Here is a 22145-nt window from a genome sequence, read left to right as displayed (position 1 = left end):
TGATTACATGTGTGTGACTGTATATATGTGTGTATATATATATATATATTTCACAATCACATTCTTTTTTTCTTAAATGATCTTATCATGTCCACCCTAAAATAGTGTGTGACCCCACAGGAGGTCCCAAACGCCCAGGTAGAAAATCAAGGATCTAGATAGTGAATCAGCAATCGATATACCATCTCACCAGTCCTCAGGCAATCCTCACCCACATCCTTTAACACTCCATCTACTGTAGGAGACAGATTCCCTGGAAGCTTCAGCCATATATTCTCAAGGTCCTTCTCCGCTCCTAAATAGCCGATTTAACCCAGTCCTGTTGGATAATTCACTTCTATTGTTTCTCTTTGACTTTCCTTTAGTGTGGATTTGTACCTTCAGTTTATCTTCTGTCTCTCTGGGGCTCAGGAACACACCATGGAATTGACCAAGTTGGGAAATTATGTGATAGGAGGGAATGGGACACTTGATTAGTGTGAGTGATGCTAGATTCAGCCAGTAATGCTGTGACTTCAGGATTGTGTTGTATGTATAAGTGAGGGAGAGAGACAGAGAAAGAAAAGAGCTTAGAGATAATAAGACAATATAATGTGAGGACTAAGAAGAGAAAGAAAATGAAAATCCTCAGAGATAATGACATTTTGCTAATTTAGGATTAAGGAACGAATATCACTGATGTGAAATCCTCACTCGCATACTTTCTCTCTCTCTCGAAGTGTGTGTTTACGTATGTGTGTGTAGCTGCTGTATCACTGCTGCAGATGATAGGGCCAGAGGTGCTTCTGATCTATGGTGGAGGCGGGGCTGGAGAGTACTGTGTAATCCCAGTGCTGGCCCTAATCTCTAATCTGTATCCCTAATCCAGAGCACTGGGATACACTCTGTGTGTATGTGTGCATGTATAAATGGGTTGGTCTGAGCAAGTGCAAAAGGTTGATGCGGATATGTCACATGTGCAGATACAAGTTTGTGTAGAATGGTGTGTGTACGTGTGTGTCCATATGTGCATCCATGTGTGAGTGTAATGCCCCAGTGAGACCGAGGGGAATTTAGTGGTGGATTGAAAAGGCCTAGTTTTGCCAGAAGATTATGTAAGCACAACAAAATTCCCATGACAAGGTCCAGGACGGTGAAGGTGATGCTTGCTTGATGTGAACGGAGCACATTCATCACTGTGGGAACAGAGTGTCCCCACTGAACGTCATTTGTCAATAAGGTTTAGCAGTTATGACTGCCAATAACGATTTTAGATGGTAGATTTTGAGCACTTTTTCTTGTTTTTGATCTGCTCTAAAACTCTCTCTCTGTTGGCCACTATATTCTCTCTGACTTTAAAGATACATAATTCTGTTATGCTGCCCTCAAATTCCCACATCTCTGCTGCTGGTGTTTCAAAGCTCAACACTGTCTGCAGCTGATTTTCAAAACATCCTCACTGACTTGGGAACAAATTTAAAGATTTGCTGAAGCTACTATATCTTTAAGTCTTCATACTGGCATTTTTTTTTTTTTTTTGCAGACTTTTCCTCCTGTTTCTCCAGTCGGTAATGGTTTAACTTTAGTCGAAACTTTTAGTGGTGCTCTTCTCTTTTCAATGTCAAATATTAATTCCCTGGAGGCTTGGCTTGCATTTTAGATGCAGGTATTTTCTTGGTGCATGTAAGTCTGGTCTGATCTGTCCTTTGTTTTAGGTATACTGTATGTTTGTCCTTTTTTCTCATGTGCTAGTGGTGATTGTTTCTCCAGCTAGAAACTCGGATGCCATAACATAACACCATACCTGCAGAATACTGAGTCAGTATGAACCTTGAAGTTGACGGAGAGTAGGAGGCGATATGGGAGGATATGAGAAGAAAGGAGACGAGCAGGGAGGGGTGGTAAAGATGGAAGACGAGGAAAGAGGTGAGAAACGATGGGAACGGAAAGGCAAAAAGGAGAAAAGGCACACTGTGACTAAGTGAAAAGGTGGATAGAGAAAATAGTGTACAAAAGAACAGTACAAAGTGTAAAACACAAAAGTGCAGAGGCAGATTGAGTACCTCTCAACCTCACAGCTCCACATCTATGTGCTTGCGAATGTTTGCCCAGGTAAAAGCGTGTGTGTATGTGTTAAAAGGTTATGTGTGATAATGTGGTGTGTGACTCATGTTTATGAGGGAACGAAGGGCTGTCCCCAAAGTCAGAAAGCACTTGAAGGCACTCTGACATTGCAACCTCTCTGTAAAACAAATTCCGAGCATGCATCCTGAATATCTGCTAGATCGAGGCAGGTAGCACAATACCTGAGATGAAACAAAAGCATTGAAGTACAATGCAACAATTCAGCCACCCTTAGGGATACCAGCAGTGATTTCCCAGAAGCAGGTGTTGCTTTGAATTTATGAAATTGGGCACTGTGATCTGGGTGTTTTGACATCTCAATGGCAGAAATGATCACACACATTAAAACACATTAAAAGAAACTCTGTAGTCATCCCTGTTATTCATTTGTATATTTAAAATCAAAGATGATTGAGCATCCAGCGTTATGTTTGCTAAGTGGTTTCACCTCATTGTTGCTGTAGTGAAACTGTAATGTGAATGCAAATATATTATTTTCTGAAATGATGAAGTCAGACAGCATTTGCATTGTGAACCAGACAGGTATGTCCCAACAAATCTGATCACAGAGTGTATCTCCTACCAGTAAATGTGTCAAATGTATTATTTCAGGATAAATCCCTTGAGATGTATCATCTTATTTCGAGAAGGTCCATTATGGATTTCGAATTTGAATACGGAGATCAAAAAGAAGTCATGTTTATGTTACTCAGCATAAATCTGGCATTCATTTAATGATAAAGGGTTTATATGCTTAGATTCTTGAAGAGCAAGACCAAAGGAGCTTTTTTGCATTTTGTCATCTCATTTAAAATTAAAGGCAATGAGGGACTGCAATGTTTACAACATTAGTCAGACGTTCTGAGTGTGCAAGTACCTGTTTTGTCACCGTCATGTCCCTTTATGATGGCTCTCATTTGATCATTCTAGGACACATTAAGCAACTGTCTGGATGCTCAAAAATCGAATTGTACGCACACTGTTATTGAGTGTCAGCTGGTCGCTGTGATACAATGAAACACAACTAAAATGGGAACTATTTTATCTCTACATCCCTCTGAATGGGGATGTAGGAATGCTGCAAAGCAATAAAGAATTATTGACAATCGCATTGTGTGGTGCACATTCATGATTATGATTATGTCTTTAAAATATACACCCATTAACACACACAGGCACACACAGACTCAGGTGTGAAGGCACACCAAGCTATTCAAGACATCACGCTTTATCTTCACCACCTTAAATCAAATTGCTTGTGCACGTCTCTGTATCTGAGTGTGTCTGTGTGCTTGTTCACAAGTGTTGAATTGAGGCTTCGGCAAAGCTCAAAAATGAATCGAATGGAATACAGTATCTTTTTATCAGCTCAGAGGGGAAGTGTTTCAGAGGTTCTCAGCGTCAAGGTTATTCTAAGAAAATCTGCTATTTACTGGCACTCATCTCTTTAACCATCCTATCCTATTGAGTCCATCAGTCCGACTCTGGAAATAAAAAAAGGAAAGAAACCTTCCTCCCTTATCTGCTAGGACTAATGGTGCATTTTGCAGCTCATCTCTAAATACAATAAACTTAGTGAAGAAAAGCAGTCTTTTACAGTAAGGCTATGTTCTGTATAACAAGCAGCCGTGACAAGTCTGGCTTTTGATCTGCCTCCATTACAGAAAGCGATAATAACTGTGAATGTACGGTATGTTATGGAAATATTTCACCGACTGCAGTGCGAAAATGCTTTTGCAGATTCTCTCTGAGTTGTCAGTCAAGTGGTTCGATGTGCCGGTGTGTCCTTGTCACTGTCAGACAGATGCAGTGCAGCGATGCTTAAATATCAACAACAATGCCATTATCAGCACAAATCCCGATGTGATTAAATGATGTCGCATCGGCTCTGTTAAGAGGTGACATGAGATCTATGGTATGATAAGATAAACAGCAACAAGCTGTGTGAGTGTGTGTTTATAAAATGTATTTATAAGTATGTCAATGTTTGCCTCGGGAGAGGAGTTGGAGCAGCAGAGGGTCTGTGGCTGACCTTACTTTCCGCCTGTGTGAACAAGAGATGCCAGGCCTCACATGTCAGACTTTATGTGAGCACTAACCACCTGAGTTACACACAAACACATGCGTACGCACACATGTTCACACATCTGACCTCCACTAGGAGCATGCTTGTAGGTTCATACGTAAGCACGCACATCATACAGCTCAGTGCACTTCACTATGGCTGTCCTTACGTGACAGAGAAGCACGCTGAATATATCTATCCCTCATTAGTGTCTGACATGTCACTCTGCTTATATCACGGCAGCATGGACACAGGTGTGTGATTCTACAGGAATAACATGTTTATCCCTTCAACCAAACAGCGGGATCGTCTCACTTAAAAGCCTCTTTGTCTTTCCCTGCCTTCCACGCTTTCTTCCCTTTCTATTTTCATTCCCGCTCCCGCACCTCTCCCTGCCTCTGCGTGGCTTTCATCTCATCGTTTTCCCCTTGCCCATCCCTGTTTTAGTAGAGCTCCAGTCCTAAAGGTTTAATCATGGCAATCCCTCACTGAGGCAGGAGAGAAGAACATCAGGGGTTACGACTGATGTGGCAACCCCTGATGTTCTAACTGTTACACTAATGGGAATAACAACGAGGAAGAGTGTGGACATGTTTGCCATTCCTGCACTTTACAACCGCTAATCCTACTGCACTAGCCCCTGTGCGTGTGTGTGTGTGTGTGTGTGTGTCTGTATGAGCAAGTAAATGAAATGAATACATTTAAGAGACATTATCGCATGCTGAACATACCCACAGTATACTGGAAGGACATTTTCTGTGTCCCAAAAGCTCTCATTGGACTGATGAATCCCACCACTGCCATTAGGTTTCCCACATTTAATAAGATTAGCAATAATGATTTTTGCTTTCACCTTCATAATCATTTGTATTTCTTGTGTGCAAATGAGTGTGTGTCTCTTCATCTGTGCATAACCAGAGATGGCAGTTGCAGCCTGTTCCTTATTGATCAACCCCTAAGACCTCTCATGATTTACTCGACTAAGCACGTAGAAAAAACATGGTCAAAATCGACTTTTTATCCAGCAACTGTAGAGCTTAGGGTTAAAAATTCTTCAGAAGAAATTTCATTAGACTCACAACCTTATGTAAGAATTGCACTGGGTGTAATTAGGAAATCATAACACAATGAATATTCTAGACACAGCTGAAAGCACTTTTATTTTGCCATTAATATCATTATGGCCCGCAAAAGCTATTTCCTGTACGAATATAATGGCATTAACCAGAAATCATTCCACTGATTCCTACTGAGCTCATTCCCTGAGTTGACGTGTGTGTGTTCGATATTGAGCGGAGCACGCAGCAGCCCGAGGTTGGTCCCAGGCTTTATCAGGATGCTGTGACGTCAAAGTGGGGCAAATAACAGAGTTGTGAGGACAAGACAGAACACACTGGAGAGAAGAACTGAGGAAGATGGAGAGGAGAAGCAGACGAAGGGCCAATTATCAGCATAAGTGTGCTTATTAAAATCAAGTATAATAGAGGATACGAGAGTGAGAAAGAGAGGGAATGGATTATAATTTTAAATACACAGATACACACACACACACAAAACTTACAGGATTATGAGTTATGCATCATGTGTGGATAACACATAACGACTAGTTTGTGTGTGTTTTGGTGCATCAAGGCCCATTACGTATACTTCTCCCTCTGAGTTCCCAGTATGGGGTCTTATCCGAGCTTGTTATAAACACTAATTCCCTTATTGCTCACAGAGCGGCTCTCATCTGAGGCCTGTGCGTGCGTGCAGTGTATTTGTGCGCGTAAAGGCGAGAGACAGTGAATGTGTGTATGTGTATGTGTGTGTGTGTGTGTGTGTGTGTGTATGTGACTGCAAGGCAGACACACTGCCAGAAACAGGCTTAATAAGGAAACTCTGTAATGAAAATTCATCACATGTGCCCAGGGAGAGAAGGAGGAAGAAACCCATTTCCAAATGACATATAAAACCCACCAAATTCTTGTAGTTCCACACAAACACACAGTCACACTCCCCACACACATGCAGCACATGAATATATTGCCATATTCTAAATGATTTGATTTATCTGTTTCTAAATCTCACACCACTCTGTCAGAAATACCTCCTTCCTCACCTTTTATTCTCTTCCCTCTCTGTCCTCTGTTTCCTGTCCCCTCATTAGGAAAGTGGATCTGTGCAGGTCTTGCACAGTAAGTGCGTCCTCAGGGAGGAGGGCCATTGAGTAGTTTTTTTTTTTTTTTAACTTGATAAAAGTGTGTGTGTGCTTGTGTGTCTGCAGCTTATGTAGAATGATGCAATATCTGGCTGACAGGTATGCTCTTTCTGACATCAGCCTGAGGCAAGACCCGGAGGCACAAACACACACACACACACACACACAGACACGGTGTATGTATACAACACAGACTGAATGATGGATAGTGTGTGTATATATGTGAGTGAGTACCTTTTTGACTAAATGTAAGACTGTGTCGATAAATTCTCATTATGTATAAAATCACTGACTAAGACAGGAGTGAGTGCTTCCTCTCTAACTTGGGCATAAAATCAAAATAGAAAATCAGAGCTCCACGTGATATCCAGCAAGAGAGAGACAGACTGATAGGGAGGTGAGTTAGGGATCATAAGCGAGGAGAAAAGGAAGGCAATCATGAATATATTATACAAATCTATTGCATAAAGCATGGAGGTGCATTTACACGTTTAGAGCATTTCTTTCTCATAAGAGACAAACTGTAAAAATATTTATGAACAAAAGCGTGAGCCCGATGCTCTTCCCAGCTCTCTCTCTTCCTGTCACTCACCTCGTCATGTGGTTTTCTGCTGTTTCCGTGTTTCCAAAGTAATCTGTTTACAAGGTCCCACATACCTTCCCAGTTACTTATCCTGTAATGGTTTGTTTTTAACATGAGGAGTTCAGATGGGAGAACTGGGGGATGGAGATTTGCTGCCTGTAATGACCCAAATCAGCAGTTTTATTTATTTACATAAATCAAAAAATGAAATTATAAATTAAAAACAAGCATTTTATGGCTTTCAACTGATCACAATTCCATATATAGGGGGGAGGTGGTCGGGGTAGACGGTAGGCGTACAATACGCATGACTTTGACAACAGAAACTAATGATGATTTTCATTATTGACTAATTTGCTGATTATTTTACAGATTAATCATTTTGCCTATAAAACATCAGAAAATAGTGAAAAATTTTATACTTTCTTAGATGCACACACATCTCACATTTGAGAAGCTGACACAGGCAAATATTTGGCATTTTTGATCAAAAAATGACTAAAATGATTATTTGATTATCAAAATAGTAACAGATTACTTTTCGGTCAATCGACTAATCGATTAATCAACTAACTGTTGCAACTCTGTTGCATCTAGTCCTGCATGTGGTTAGGTTTAGGCAACAAAAGCACTTCAGTTAAGGTTAGGTTAAAATCATGTTTTTGGTTAAATGTTATTAAAGTAAACTCGTCTCCTCTCATCTGCCTTTTTCAATATTTGAACAACACGAGGAGTTTCCCTCACTTTAACCAAGTGCTTTGAGTACCTAAACATAACCACAGAATAAATGTATCATGCTTCAGTTGCGATGAGCAGATATACTGTATATTGTATATTGCAAGAGCCAATATCATAGAGGAAAACAAATAAAATATGTTGTCAAACATTTTGCAGATACATGCAGTACAAATATTTTAAGACTCAGCAGATGCAAAATGTGGCATTACATTTTTCTCTTAGTATTTTTGCTGCTGTGAATTAGAAATGCTGTATATAAAGGTACTTTCTAGGAGACAGAGTTGTCTTCAGACTGTGTCAGAGAGGTATTGATTTAACTCTGGTAATTTTGAGACCATGTTTTGCTATTCTGTTGAACTGGATTGCATTATATTGAACGGGTTATGAGTTGTCTCACCCATATGGGTACAGGATATCACTAAGATGTGTTATATAAGTTGCACCTAATATTTTGTTCTCAAATTTAATATTATACTGCAAGCTTCAGAAAGGGAGTATCCATCCAAAGGGAGTGTTACATTTATTGTGTCCATGTCCTGAAAATGAACCAATCTAATCATTTCTGAGCTATGTGCACATGTGCCTTCAGGGGATTTTGTGCTTCTGCGAGGAGCAAGGACATACGGTAAATACTGCCAGTGTTCAACAGTGACTTTAATCAAATTAACAATCAATACGCTCCATTGTTTGTAAGCATGTGCTAAATGATCTTACCCTGAATGTCTACAACTCACTGAGGGCTGGATCTGTGTTGCCTCTGGCAGCAGCCAGCTATTTGTTTGTTGGGTTTTTTTTGTACTTTCTTTTGACAACGTTCACAATAATGTGGATTAAACTGAAAACACAAATTCTTCTCTTGATTTTGGCCTTCGGTCCCCACTAAGCTGACATTTTCTATCCCTGGAAGATTTCCTATAATGCTCTCCCATGTGAGTTTTGTTGATTTGAAATTGTCGACCTTGGATGGATGGGGAAAGAGAGCTTTTCGAAAATGCTGATGTGTAATTGTCAGTTTGTCAACCTTACATCAACACAGCCACAGTAAGTCTGCTTACAAGAAGTATTAAGAGCCAACCTGCTGTTGCCTCCAGTTTTCTCTGTGATCTCTTAGTCAGTCAGTATATCAGTTTCTGCTGTAAAACAACTAACTGTACAAATAAAAATGAGTGATTGATCAAGGATCTGGAGGAAGGCAACAACCCATGAATTACCATTATATTGGACAACCGCAAATCAATGTTTTGCACTTGTGCAGCCATCTGAAATCAGAAATGTGTCACTGAGAACATTTATATGGTGTGTTCATATTGACACACAAAATAACTTGGAGTCAGAGAGACAGAATGGAGCTTAACTTTGCTGAGACCAAGATTAAATTTGCACAACCTTCTATTATTTTGGTGTTTGGGTGTGGATAATAAAAGGTTTAGAGGAATTTTCATTTTTTTGTCTGCATTAGTGTGGAAATGGCTTAAGCCATGTGCCAAGTTACATATGCATTATATACTGTGTGTGTTGTTACATTCAGTTTGCAGTTGTAGCAAATTAGCAAACATAAGACAAAGAAGAAACAAACAGAATCCCAACTATGATATACAGTACTATACAGATATTTTCTCTTTATTCTTATTACTATATCACAATGCATCCTGATGTCTGTGAGGAAAATAATGTTGCTATTTCTTATATCTCATTACTGTATTTATACAAAAACAATATTTCATGCTTCACTCATGCATGCAGGTTGAGATAAAATAGACTTCATGCGAAGCGTTTGTGGTGCAGAAAAAATTGCCATGCCAGGCAGACACGACCATGTCGCACATGGCTCACGTGACAAACATATAACCACTGAATTAAACTGCTCCTGTCGGCTCCAACACACGCACACCTCACAGAGTGCAACATAAATGCTCTCAGCAGACATGAAAGATTAGACAAAAGGACAGAGAGAAGGAAGAAATGTTTCAGAAGTTTGAGATCACTGTAAAACATTCAGAGGAAGCTTCTGACACTCAGAGGAGGAAATATGGAAAGCCAACGACTGTGCCTACCTGTCAGTGTGTGTGTGTATTATGCATGTATGTTTGTAACTGGGGGGTTAGTGGGAAAGAACTACATCCTCTGTCAAGTGGTTTCCTCCTGAGAAATCTGCAGCACAAGGTTGAAGAGTCCAGTGTGAGTGCACAAACACGCGTACACATACTACGGAAACACAAAATGTATCAGTGACTTAAATTCAACATCCCTCGGGGCCATGAGCTGATGCTACTTTGACCAACCAACTTAATTTGTGTGTGTGTGTGTGTGTGTAAGGGGGCACTTTTTGTTACACTTAATGCACTGTTGGATGATCGAGAGGTACTTACATGGAGAGAGCACTCTCTCTCTTCTCTCTCTCTCTGACACACACACACACCTCTGTTAACACACTCTCTCTATCAAACACATACAAACCCACTAATGCACCTTCCCACGATCCACCTACACAAACACTCACACTACTCACACACTTGCACACATATAAATGCACATGTACATGTGCTTAGCCACTGGTCTCAATGTTAGGGTTGCCCTCTTGGGAGAATAAATTAATCTGTAAAACCCTCCCTGCCAGCATCCATTGGTGTGTGTGTGCACATGAATGCGTGGATGTGTATCTCCATTGATCACGACTGCATTAATTCATTCCTTTTGTGGCCAAACATGGCCTTTAGACATGCTGCGCAGAGTGCCTCTCCAAAAACCCAGACTTCAATTGAGAGGCTCAATCCACACCTCAGTTTGCATGCAAACACACGAATACACGCACACATAAGCAAAGTAGAGGACAGAGTGAAACAGTGAGAGATGCATACAGATGCACACACAATCTGACACAAGCTTTCACAGTTCCCAACAATCCATCATACAACCTTCTAGCACTGTTTCTCCCCAGCCGGCATGTTCATCTAATCGTTGCAAGGAAAACTGCCATCGCCACACTCTTATCATTCCTTTGCTTCCCTCATGTTGTGGAACGACAATGTGGAACAGAGAAAAGTAACTGATCAGTGGATCTTGGGTCTAGAAGTAGAAAATGGACTGAGATCAGAAATGTAGGCTGGTGCCAAACCATTCAGAGCTTTAAAAACAAAAAAAATTATCTTAAAATCAATTCTATATTTCACTGGTAATCAGTTTCAGTCAAATGAAGGTTATCTGACAGAAACTCAGCTCTAAATAAATGTACCTGACACTGTTTATTCCTGTATGTCTTTCAACATATACCTGTCTCTCACATACAGGTAATGAGTGATCCTTATTGACTGTATTGAAGCACACCTCTAAAGCTCAGCAGGCAATGTGTCGTGAGCCTGAACCGCTCCAACGACTGTCACAAAAGAAAAAAACAGACACGAGGAGAGCTGCATCCTGGTGAGTCTGTTTCCTCAGTTATAAGGCACAGCACAGATTGTCAGGTGCTTTGGTACTCCGTGTTTTTCATCCCTACCTGTTGCACAGCATGTGCCTGTGAATGTAGATGTGAGTGTACCTTCATTTCAGTAACCACTTTTCTAAAAAAAAAAGTCCAAATTTTGACTCTCTCCGTTGTTTTCAACTGACCTGCCTAAATGAATAGCAAATTAGAATAGCATACAGTATTTGGCTTAATATGTTCTCATCGAATGCCTGAAAACAGTCACTGATTCACCTTTGGAGACCCATACACAAGAAATGAATTCCCTCCAGATTGAGTCCAATTTGCGTCGGTGCACCGGCATAAACGTTCCTTATGTAATTGCCCTGATTAAAAAAGTGGATACAATTTGGGATGAACTCATGATGCATCGTTTCTAACATCTTTGCATCAGTAAAATCTGATTTATTTATATATAATTATTAGTAGAGGCCCTATGCCTTAATTATTTAGAAATGTGATCAATAATTTGATATTTAGATTGATTCCTCTTCTCTTTATTGTCTCTCAAGCGCATTAGCAGGCTACAGCTAAGTGGTGCGCTGCCAGAACGTTCTGAGTGGAACTTGTGCTCTAGAATTATTGTTCTGCATGTTGGAGTAAGTGGATCATTAAACTATTTTGACAGTAATTGTTTGGGTTGCAGAGCATATGCATGTTAACTGGAGACAGGGAACACTACGCTACAAAGGATTTATGAAAAGGCCTGTTTGTGAAAGGTCCAAGTGTTTTTTAGAGGTCAAAAAGAAACAGCACAAATGAGATGCTTACTGAGTTACAGTACTGGAGAAACAAGTTGTAGGAGTCACCCATTCGTGGGACTTGCTATCCCTGTTCCAAATTTGTATTGTATGTGGAAATCCCTCTGGGTTGATTGGAGGGGTATTCAGATCACCTGTTGTGCAGGGTGTAGGGACTGGCTCCCAAATAGTAATTGAGGGGCAGCTGAGTTCATTCCTCTCTTGGCCAATCAGGGTGTGGCAACACCTTTTTTTCTGAGGTTTAAGAGAGGAGAGAAACTGCACACCCAGGTCACTCTGTTCTTTCTGCAACTGGTTGTACGCCTCTTTTGTGGAGACTGTCAGACAGAAACTCTGGTCTGTTCAGGCCCTTTTGAGTCTTCTTTCTGGTTTGAGGGTACCTTTTGAGGGAATACTAAAAAATAATCCTTTCGACCAAGTTACCTGCACTGAGTTGATCTTAGTGCTATTCGTGCAAGGGGTTGTGCTTGCCTCACGGTAGCCTGCAGGCTTTATTTTTTGTTTATTATACATATCAAAGAGACATTTTTTCATTATAATTATCGAATAGGCATTTTTTCATTATTGTTGAAGAGGCATTTGTTTATTAAGGGGACGTTTCCCTATGTACAGTACCTTGAGGTGGTTTCTCCAAGTGACTATTATTTGTTTTTTTTCTTTTTTTTGTGGCTGGGAGCTGGTTCTCAGGCTACTTTCTGATCAGCTGTGGTCTGGAGGATCAGTACCGCCAAAAAGTATGTAGAGTAAAAATGGCACTTTTTTAGTTAATTTATGATTTGCTGTATGCTTAAGAAATAAAATCAAAGTCTCTGTATACCATATTGAATTGCATAGCATCATTCTTTTGCATTGAATCACATTGTGTTGAATCTAATCACACTGCATCGCAATAGGGGTGAATTGTATTGTATCACATTGGTAGTTGCTTCATGTGTATCTTTAATGTATCGGATCGTTGACAATGCACCGAGATGCGTAATCACATCTGCCTCAGTGACGGAGATGCACATCCCTACAAGGCTGACTGATAATTCAATTCAAAGTTTAGTCTGTTTAACCTGGGGCAACCTCTGACACAATTCTGATGGTTTTTTTCTATCAGCATAACTTGGCTGTTCATCATATTCTTCCTGCACTGCTCTGTCAGTTTGTGGGAAGTGTTTTTTTTTTTTTTTGTTTTTTTTTTCTGTTTTTTACCATGTCACATCTGCAGTGACCAGAATCCTGAAGGCTTCTGCCTCAAACACACACACACGTGCACGCACGCACGCGCACACATACACACTTCCACTCTAAAAAAGGGAAACATCACAGGGAACAAGGACACAGCTGTACCATCATACACACATGCACATATAGAAATGCTGAAAGTAGTAGTCATATCTAATTACTGTGTATGCTGGAACATCTGTTTCTGCACAGAGACTACAGAGTGTCAAGCAGAAAGAGCCTCAGCAAACACCACACTTTTGTTAAATTGGAGTATATTACAGATATCACTTAATTCATAATATGCACATTGATGCCTAAAATCTTACTACTTCTGCACGGTGCACCAGTACCTCTGAATGTATGTGTGTTTGTGTCTTTGATGAGGAAAAAGTCTGCTCAAGCACAAGTCTTAAGAAGTAAATTAGGTCATTTGGTCTCATGGGGAACTTAGAGTGGGAGAGACAGAGAGAGGGAAGGTTAAGAGAAGGGACAAAAAAGATGACAGACAGAAAAGAGAGAGAGAGACAGAGAGAAGGAGCTGTAAGGAAGGAGAGAATGATGGAATAACGGCTGTTGGCATGATCCAGTTTGGGCATGTCAGCATACACACGTAATCGCACACAGATGGTGCCTCCCCGCACACACATACACACACACAAGCAAACACAGGTCAGAAAATTACTTTCTAACCACCGTTTTGCTCTATTGGTTCACTCATGGCTGCTCCCCATGATTCCAGTCTCCAAACCCTTCATCCAGAGAGAGGTGGTCAGATTCCATCTGTTGCTGAAAGTAATGCAAGATGTGTGACGAGTTTAATGTCAATCCATGGTGAGAGGACTCACAAAATGATATTACAGCTTTGAACATTGTGTTGAACTGATAACAAAACTATTTTGGGCCTGATTTCACAATGATATAGGTAACAATATATTAACATACTTATTTTGTAAATAAGAGGATATACAATATTAACACCTTTTGGAAAAAAACAGCTTGCATGCCATTTATCAATATTTTTAAACCCTGTTTTTACTGTATACTCATACTCATCATATTTCTTAGTTAGTTAGATTCAACTTGTGGCCGTAGGTTCTCTTTGTTTAGGGTTCCACAAGACATAATAAATATTCTGCTGATTTTGTATCTCTAAAATCTATTTGCATGAAGTATTGAAATGATTTTATCTAAAGATTTCAATGTTAATGCAGGTTATCCTACATTTGTAGATATGATAGGCTTTACACTATTCTGCTTTAAAAAAAACAAAAACAATGGTATTAGTTCTTCTTGATGGGTATACTGCAGGTTTTTTGTTCATCTGTGATTACTCTAAAATAAGCAAAAAGGGAGAAAAAAACAACAACTGTGTCTGACATTAGAATTTCACAGTCCTCTTTCAGCCTTACATGTTCAGGAGGTTCACGGTGAGTGCAGACTCTGGTGATAGTTAGCCTGAGGCTACTGCAGGCATCAGTATATTCTGGGCTGTTTTGTGTAGCATCTAGCTGTGTATGAAATATTAACCAGGTCCTCTAATGGGACTTTGTTTCAAATGTCTCCATTGTATTCCCAATATCAAACGTTTGACTTATACGCATGTCATCACAATGTGAGGAAGACAATGAATGGGAAGGAGAAGAGGGGTTCAGTCACTGTGGTCAGCTTGACACGTGTTTTCTGTATGAGATGCCTTTTAAATGCTTTGGGAGAAATTTGAGAAGAGATTTTGCTCTGCAGCTGGATTAGAGCCCCAGAGATACTGCATAAGCAGTAAGCAAGCTTTGACTAACAATGATGATGATAAAATGAAGAATCTAATTTTCAAGACGAAAAGCATATTATTAAAACTCCACACACACAAATACTAAGGCTATAAAATAGACTTATCTTGCATACCGCATACATAATTCATGGGGAAAGATTCCTTCACTGATGCACTGACTCAATTAACATTAGGAATGTACCTATATGAAAAGTTATACTGGCTGAGAGAACATGATGATATACACTTCAGTGGACTGCAGTTTCCTACAGTGGCGATCTGTGCAGTCGATACTTGAACAGTGTACAATAACAGCTGTAAGACCTTTCAGTCAACCTTAATGACCAGGGAAATTAACCATATTACAACTAATTTACAGCAATATAGCTGAACTGACCACGCAGCCAATTATTCTCTGTTTTGTCAGTATAGGCTATCATTATAAATACATGAAGCAGGAGGACAGCACAGAGGCCAGAGTGTATTGATTACAAAGTACTAAATCCTTCATATTCAACTGCATTCCTGGAATAGTCATAAAAGGAGGGATGTAAGAAAATGAGCGTGTTAAAGTGAGAGAGGAAGGAACAAAGAGGTTCAGTTTAGGATGAGAGCGAAGAGTGAGAAGGAGAGAGCAAAGTGAAGAGCTATGAAGAATGAGCTATGGTGCCAGTCAAAGAGGAACATTCAGAGGAGAAAATAAGATTGAGATGAAGATGACAAGAAAAAGGAAGAGTGCAAGACCGTGAAGCACAGTAGATGACAGATTTAAAGAGTGTGGGGGAATGAAAGAGAGAACACTTCCATGAGAAAGACAGCTGTGTGTGTGTGTGCACACTAAAAATGAGAACTTGAAAATGCTGGCCTTAATGTAATTTTTGAGTAAACAAAAATAATGAATTGACCATGTCAACTATATCAATTTTTTGCTTGAACTAACTGTATTGAGTTTTTTGGTTTCCCCCCCACTTAGCTTTCCTTGGGCATCCCCTTGTGGGAAATGAATTACCTAAAGGTGAGTATTTTTTTTAATAGAAATAGTTTTAGAGATGCTGTTTTTTCTCTAGATGTAATTCACATTTGTGCTTAATGAGGCATGTTATTACAGGGTTCAAATTTTACATAATTTTGCGGAATTCAGAGATTCACATTATTGCTAAATAAGCTAGCAGTTTGTAATTTTGTTATTTACACCCCAATGACGTGGGGACACATTTTAAGTTCCCTGCTCTGTAGTGTGTCTGTTTAATTAATTGAGAACCATATGAATTACTTGCCCACTTTGTTGCTGGCTAAAGTTAGCTGCTGGTTTGCAACTAAGGATTCTTTGTTTACCATTACAGCTAACAATGTGACATTAGCATTTGCATGGCTAGGTAGGCCAAGATGAGTGACGTTGACTAACTGGTTAGCTTCTCTATCAAACCAATCTGTTCGTGTGTCTAAATATGGTAGAAACTGAACATGAAGTGAAACGGAATGCAATTCAATACAGTCTGGTATGTAATAATAATATATAACTGTTCAAAAGTAAAATGATTAGCATTATGTTGTATTTTTTTACACTCTATGGTTGTTGGTTAATGCTGATGAACTAGTCAATAATTCATTTTTATTCAGTCAATGGACACATAAGGTACTGTTTTGCCCCTAGCTCTAACAATGCTTGGCTAAGCCCCTACCAAATTGTAAAAGTGAAGTCAAGGAATGGCCATAGAGACCCAAACAAATTTAAGCTTAGTTGTTAGAAATCTGAGTGGAAAAGTATTGCCTTTATATCTCTTTCTGATGAATGCTTTTATTGTAGTATTAGCTGAAATTATGTATTGCTTTTTCATGTTTGTTCTGATCTAAATATGAACCAACTAATGTGTTTGCCTCTTGTTCATTTTCATTCCAGTTAATATATGCATGTTCTGCAAATTTGTTGGCTCCAATCAAACAGTTCTTCTGAGGCACCACCGACTACAGCATGGAAGAGGAGCACACTGGCTCTGTGTCCACATTGACTGTGCATGTACCTTCAAAATACCTGGCACACTGAAATCACACCTTCCCAGATCACACAGAAGGAATGTCAAATGGCAAGAGGAGTCACATGTTTTTGTTAATTATGTGAATTCAGAGATATATGTAATGAACGCAAGTTCTTAACTCATCTTGGACATCATCTAAAAAATCGAGAGACTGTGCATTGCCCTTTTGTAAAGTATGAATTTAAAACCAACAATCTTAAAAGCTTCAGCTGTAACAGAAGTAGAAAGCACAAAAATCATACTCTAAAGGAGATTCAAACAAAAAGAGGAAACTCTGAAAATGACCCTCATGCCATTGACCAACCATTTGATGCCTACCTTGAGGCATAGACTTCATCACATAGTGGTCTAACACAAGAGTCATGAAAATGGTAGGGCAGAGTATATAGAGGATGTAGATGTTGAGACACTGGAACACACACTTCCATCTCTTTTTCTGTGCATGCAAACAGTGTTAAATGTTTCTAAAAGTGCAATCCAGAGAATAGTTGAAGAATTTCATGATATTCTGCACTTCATTCTCTTCAAAGAATCAAAGAGGTGCTAAGGAAACATAATATTGAAATAGGCGATAGTATTGCTCAGGAAATTAATGAAGCAATATTCAAAGCAAATCCTCTAATTTTAACTACTGAAGCAAAGGGTTCATTGTGCACTGATGACAGGAGGAATTTATATTTCAAAGAGCACTTTCCTGTAATTAAACCAACTGAATATCTGTATGACAGGACCCATAAAAATTGTTTAGTTTACATTTCTTGTTAGCAGTGACTTTTTCATGTTCACTAATCTAGACTGAACTGTCTTAAGATCATTGGATAAACATGTGAACTCTGTTTATGGGTGGATTTTTCCATTTGAATGTATATGTATAGTGCACATTCAGTGATTATTACTATTTAGTGAGTTTGCATATCCGAAAATGCAAACTCACTCAACAGTAATAATCACCAAAAGTCCCTGTTTTAATACTGAAATGTGTTACTGCTTTTGTGTTTAACAGATTTCTGCTGTTCTACTGTGTCACCACCAAGGAGCTATAGGAGACTTTCAGAGTGGCCTTAGACGAGTACTCTCCTGAAACTGCACCATGCCAGGAAAGGTGCCTTTGGTCAAGAGATGGAAAACCCTCAGGACAAGCTTGATGAACAGGTAGACTGATCACCTAAGATTATTTAAAATATTTATCATTGGAATTTACACCTCCATGGCCCAGTCTTTCTTTTTGCTCTTGAAGGGGACTACCATCAAGTGAAAACATAGTGTTCACTACTCTAATCAATGGACTACTGTTTTCTTTTGTTTTTGTGACATCTGACATTGCAGTACACTGAAAGAGCACATCCCTGGAAGGTTGGTTTGGTCTTGGTTTGTTCATGAGGATTCAGAGAAGCTTTTCAAGACAGCGAGTACAATAGGAGGCTCAACATTTTTAGATTTTGGGGTGTAGCCCAACATCTTTAGATATTCTCTTAAAATATCACACCACTTCCATGTTTTCATCATGAAACCGATCCAGATGATAGACAGACCAGAGGAGTCAAGATTGGTATTCTCACTGTCCTCAAAGATCACGTTGCCCCTACCTCTCTGCTGTTGTGTTGAAAGAAGTCATTGTCCTCACAGATCTCCCAGACCTCCCCATTGCCTTTGCCTGCCTGTTTGGCCTGCTCTATGCCTTGAACATAGACTTCCCCAAAGAATCTAAGTACACCTTTGACTTGACTGAGACCATCTTCATGGAACTTTCCACCAATTGCACACAGTGCGTCAGGAGACTCAAAACCAAGCTCTTACTCTAAGTCTGGTAAAGACTGACATGTTGAAGGAGAGATTTGGTCAGAGGCTGCATCACGGAACAGTTGAGCACCTTCACATGTGACTCCTCAATGGTAAAAGTACTGTTGTTTTGTGATAAGAAGCCATTGTCTTACAAGATCTTGCAGACCTGTCTTTTTGATCTGCTGTATTCCTTGAACATTGATACACCATGTAATTGCACAGAAGGTCTATTGTGTTAAGTTGCTTTGGGCCATATGCCACCATTTTAAGAATTCACATAAGTTCAACCTGTGCCCCAGGACAGTTGTCGTATTTTAAATGTTACACCCAAATGAGGTTTTATATTTTAGCACTGCTAGAAGGTCTGAACCAAAATAAAAACCTCATTTGGGTGTAAGTGCTCACACAAACATTTTATGACCTCATAAAGTTACAGACCCACTTTCTGTCTATGGAGCAGCCCCAGATTTTTCATCCCAGTGACAACACCAATTGAAGGGTTGTCTCTGATTTCTAGCTTTAGGGGAGAGTGATGCACATTCAGAAATACTGACAACTGTCCTGGGGCACAGGGATAACATGTGGATTCTTAAAATGGGTGACATTCCCCTTAAGTGTAATGCATCCTCTAGCATTCTAATTTATTGGATTGTGAACTTCACTTTCTTGGCATACTCTTTGCACTATATTGTGATACCACTGAAGTCCACTGTTTTTCATGCTGTACTGCACTACTTTGTTACAAAAGTACTTTTTGCACATTGTTACATAACTCTGGGAAGTTATTTCAAGTTTCTTGGTCAGGTGTATTGTCCTGAGTAGAGTTGCTCCTTCTAAGTCAATTATTGGTTTCTAAGGGTCTTAGTTAATTTAATTTTAGTTTAATTTTTAACATCGGAAACTATACACACCTCAGGCGTCAAAATATGCAGATATCTATTAATCTTTGATTAATGGTAGATGCAAAGAAGTCGATTTACATATGCATTAATTTGACTAAGATGACTGTTTGTCAAGTGTTCTGCCATTAACTGGCAATGTTTGTGAACTTTAACCCAGAACATTTGGCTCGTGTTGTGTACCGCACAATTTTATAGGTATTGTAGGTTGTTTTGTGGAATTGACACAGCCATGTTATTTTGTATCACTTAATGTATAATGCCAGTGTTTTTGACATGTGGTTCCTCTGTACTTTTCTGACTTGAAAGTATAGAGGATTTAGTAGATTGGATTATCCTGTAATGAGATATAATTGAGATAATGGGTAGCTATCTCATGCAGATTCATCACTACCATAGGCCTTCAGTGTATTTGAAAATGTAATTTGGATCCTTCAGAATCCCACAAATTAGCACATTTGATGAACAGCATAATAATAGGAGGATGAAGAGGCTGTATTATAGCATAACAGCCAATTTGTTTCCAAAATTGTGTACATTCATAGTTAAAAACAATAGAAGTTGAGTACTTTTTGGTAATATATAACATTCATACTGTCTGAAAATGTCAAAACTGACTTGTATGATTTCTTAAATGTTACAGTTATAGTAAAGTATACAGTGAGCTGTAAACTGGTGTTGTCATTCTTTGTCATTCTTTGCAATTTAAAATATTAAGTTAATAACCCTAATTTATTTTCATGAGTTTACTCAACAATTCTGGAAATATAGAATTTTATAGAAACTCTGAGTTTCAAGTTTCAAGAAGAAAAGCAAATATCTGAACAAAAGATTATTAGTTGGAAAATTGTCTCAAAACTTAAGAGTTTGAGATGGGCTCGAAACTCAATAATCTATTGAAGTTGCCTTGAAATTTCCAATTTTCTCAACTTTTTCATTTTTGTATGTTTGTGTATGTGTGCTGGGAGGAAAAAAGTGCTTTTGTGAAATATTCAATGTGATAGAAGACTTGTAGAAGCAAAATCCCCTCCCTGGAGAGAGAGAAGAGAGGAAGAGAAGGGAGGAGGAGCAGAGAAGAGGAGGAGAAAGGAGCAGTGATTGAAGTTTTGGATAAGAGTCATAAGGCTGGAGACCATTTCAACAGAGAGGTCTCTGCTGTGAAGCTTCGTGTAGGACTGTCAGGGCCTTCTCTATTTTTAAACAGTGTGTGGGTATACTGCTCACACCTTATAGCATTCAGTGTACCTGTGGAGCTTGCTGGAGGTATGCTCATGAAGAATTTTCAACAGGGTTACCATTTTAGGAGAAAAGAAAGCTGTCTCTGGTTATCAAATAATAATAAGATTTTTGGTCCTGAAGAGGAAATTTTCTTCTCTCTTGCCCTGTTCCTCAGGGAGACAAAAGTGCTGTTTTGGTTCACACTCACTGTGTTATTGGCAGCAGCAGGCAGCTGTTTTCAGTGGAAAAGCCACTATACACTACCTGCTCAGCACCAAACAGCAAACAGACACAGTTAGCTAGCTGGTGAACATAGTCGAGCATTTAGCAGCTAAAGAGCCAAGAGAGATATTTTTCTCAGGAGTTGGAAGAGACCAAAAACAGACCTAAAGGAGATTGAATATTGGACTGTATTGGTCTGAAATTTAGATGAAAACAAATATAAACATTACATACATGTATAAAATAGCCATGCGAATGTCTCTAACCAACCCCTGCTCACATTCGTCTATGTGCATAACTCTGTAAACCTTACTATGTTTGGTTAGCTAGAATAACTCCTATGTAATTAACTTCAATTTTGAGCATTTTTGGAACCAGTATTTAGGGGATATTAGAGGAACTGTATCTTATGGTGCTTCAACATTCAGCCTTAAGCTTGTTACAAACAGGGGTTTAAACATGAGTCTGTTTTTTCCTCAAACAGTGCTCAGACTCCCTGTCCCTATACGACAAACATTAACTGCATTTACTCTACAGTCACGGCCACACACACTTAAAAAAAATCACATTCATACACACACCGGCTTACACACACAAACACACAAAAGGCTCTATAAATACAGAGTGGAGGTAATGTTCATCGTGTAAAGTAGGTGGATTAACTGGAACCAGGTCAGAGCAAAGGCAGAGCATGCTCTAGCTTTTCTCTTATTTAGCTGCTTTTCTTGCCGTTTCTGTCTTGCTATTGCTTTTCTGGCTATTTTTTTTCCTCAATGACTTAGACTGGAATGGTTATCTCCCCCAACCCCACATGCTCCTGCTCCCCCACTGCCACTTGTTTCCCAACTTCTCAGTACCACATCTCTTCTAAGGCAAGCATAGAGACCACCTGTCACTATTTCTGAGGATTCTGAATTTTGTGAGCGGCTTATCCATCAAACATGTATGTTTGTGTTAGCTGTTATATTCAATTACTCAACTACTAGTGCATATAACTGTGTACTTGTGTATATATTAAATACAAATGGACATTTTAATAAAAGCACAAACCATGCGTGGCGTCAATGAAACTGTAAACTTATGAGTTTGTCCGTCAGGAAT

The 22145-nt window shown here is 39.3% G+C and overlaps 1 protein-coding gene and 1 long non-coding RNA gene across 4 annotated transcripts in view; one reads left to right on the top strand and one right to left on the bottom strand.

Moving 5' to 3' along the window:
* Positions 1-22145, bottom strand: part of camkvl (CaM kinase-like vesicle-associated, like) — a 41521-nt gene that overhangs the window by 10503 nt on the left and 8873 nt on the right. The window lies entirely within an intron of this gene.
* LOC137185353 (uncharacterized) lies at positions 16303-20264 on the top strand. Of its 2 annotated transcripts, none has more exons than XR_010928839.1 (3): positions 16303-16386; positions 16788-18075; positions 18250-20264. It is a non-coding gene; the product is annotated as an uncharacterized lncRNA (long non-coding RNA). The 2 variants fall into 2 exon arrangements; XR_010928838.1 differs by having other exon boundaries at positions 18161-20264.

This window comes from Thunnus thynnus, chromosome 6, assembly GCF_963924715.1.
Source record: "Thunnus thynnus chromosome 6, fThuThy2.1, whole genome shotgun sequence".
In the NCBI taxonomy this organism is placed as follows: Eukaryota; Metazoa; Chordata; class Actinopteri; order Scombriformes; family Scombridae; genus Thunnus; species Thunnus thynnus.
The sequence above is the reverse complement of the archived record's forward strand: the minus strand, read 5'-3'. Positions and strand labels throughout refer to the sequence as shown.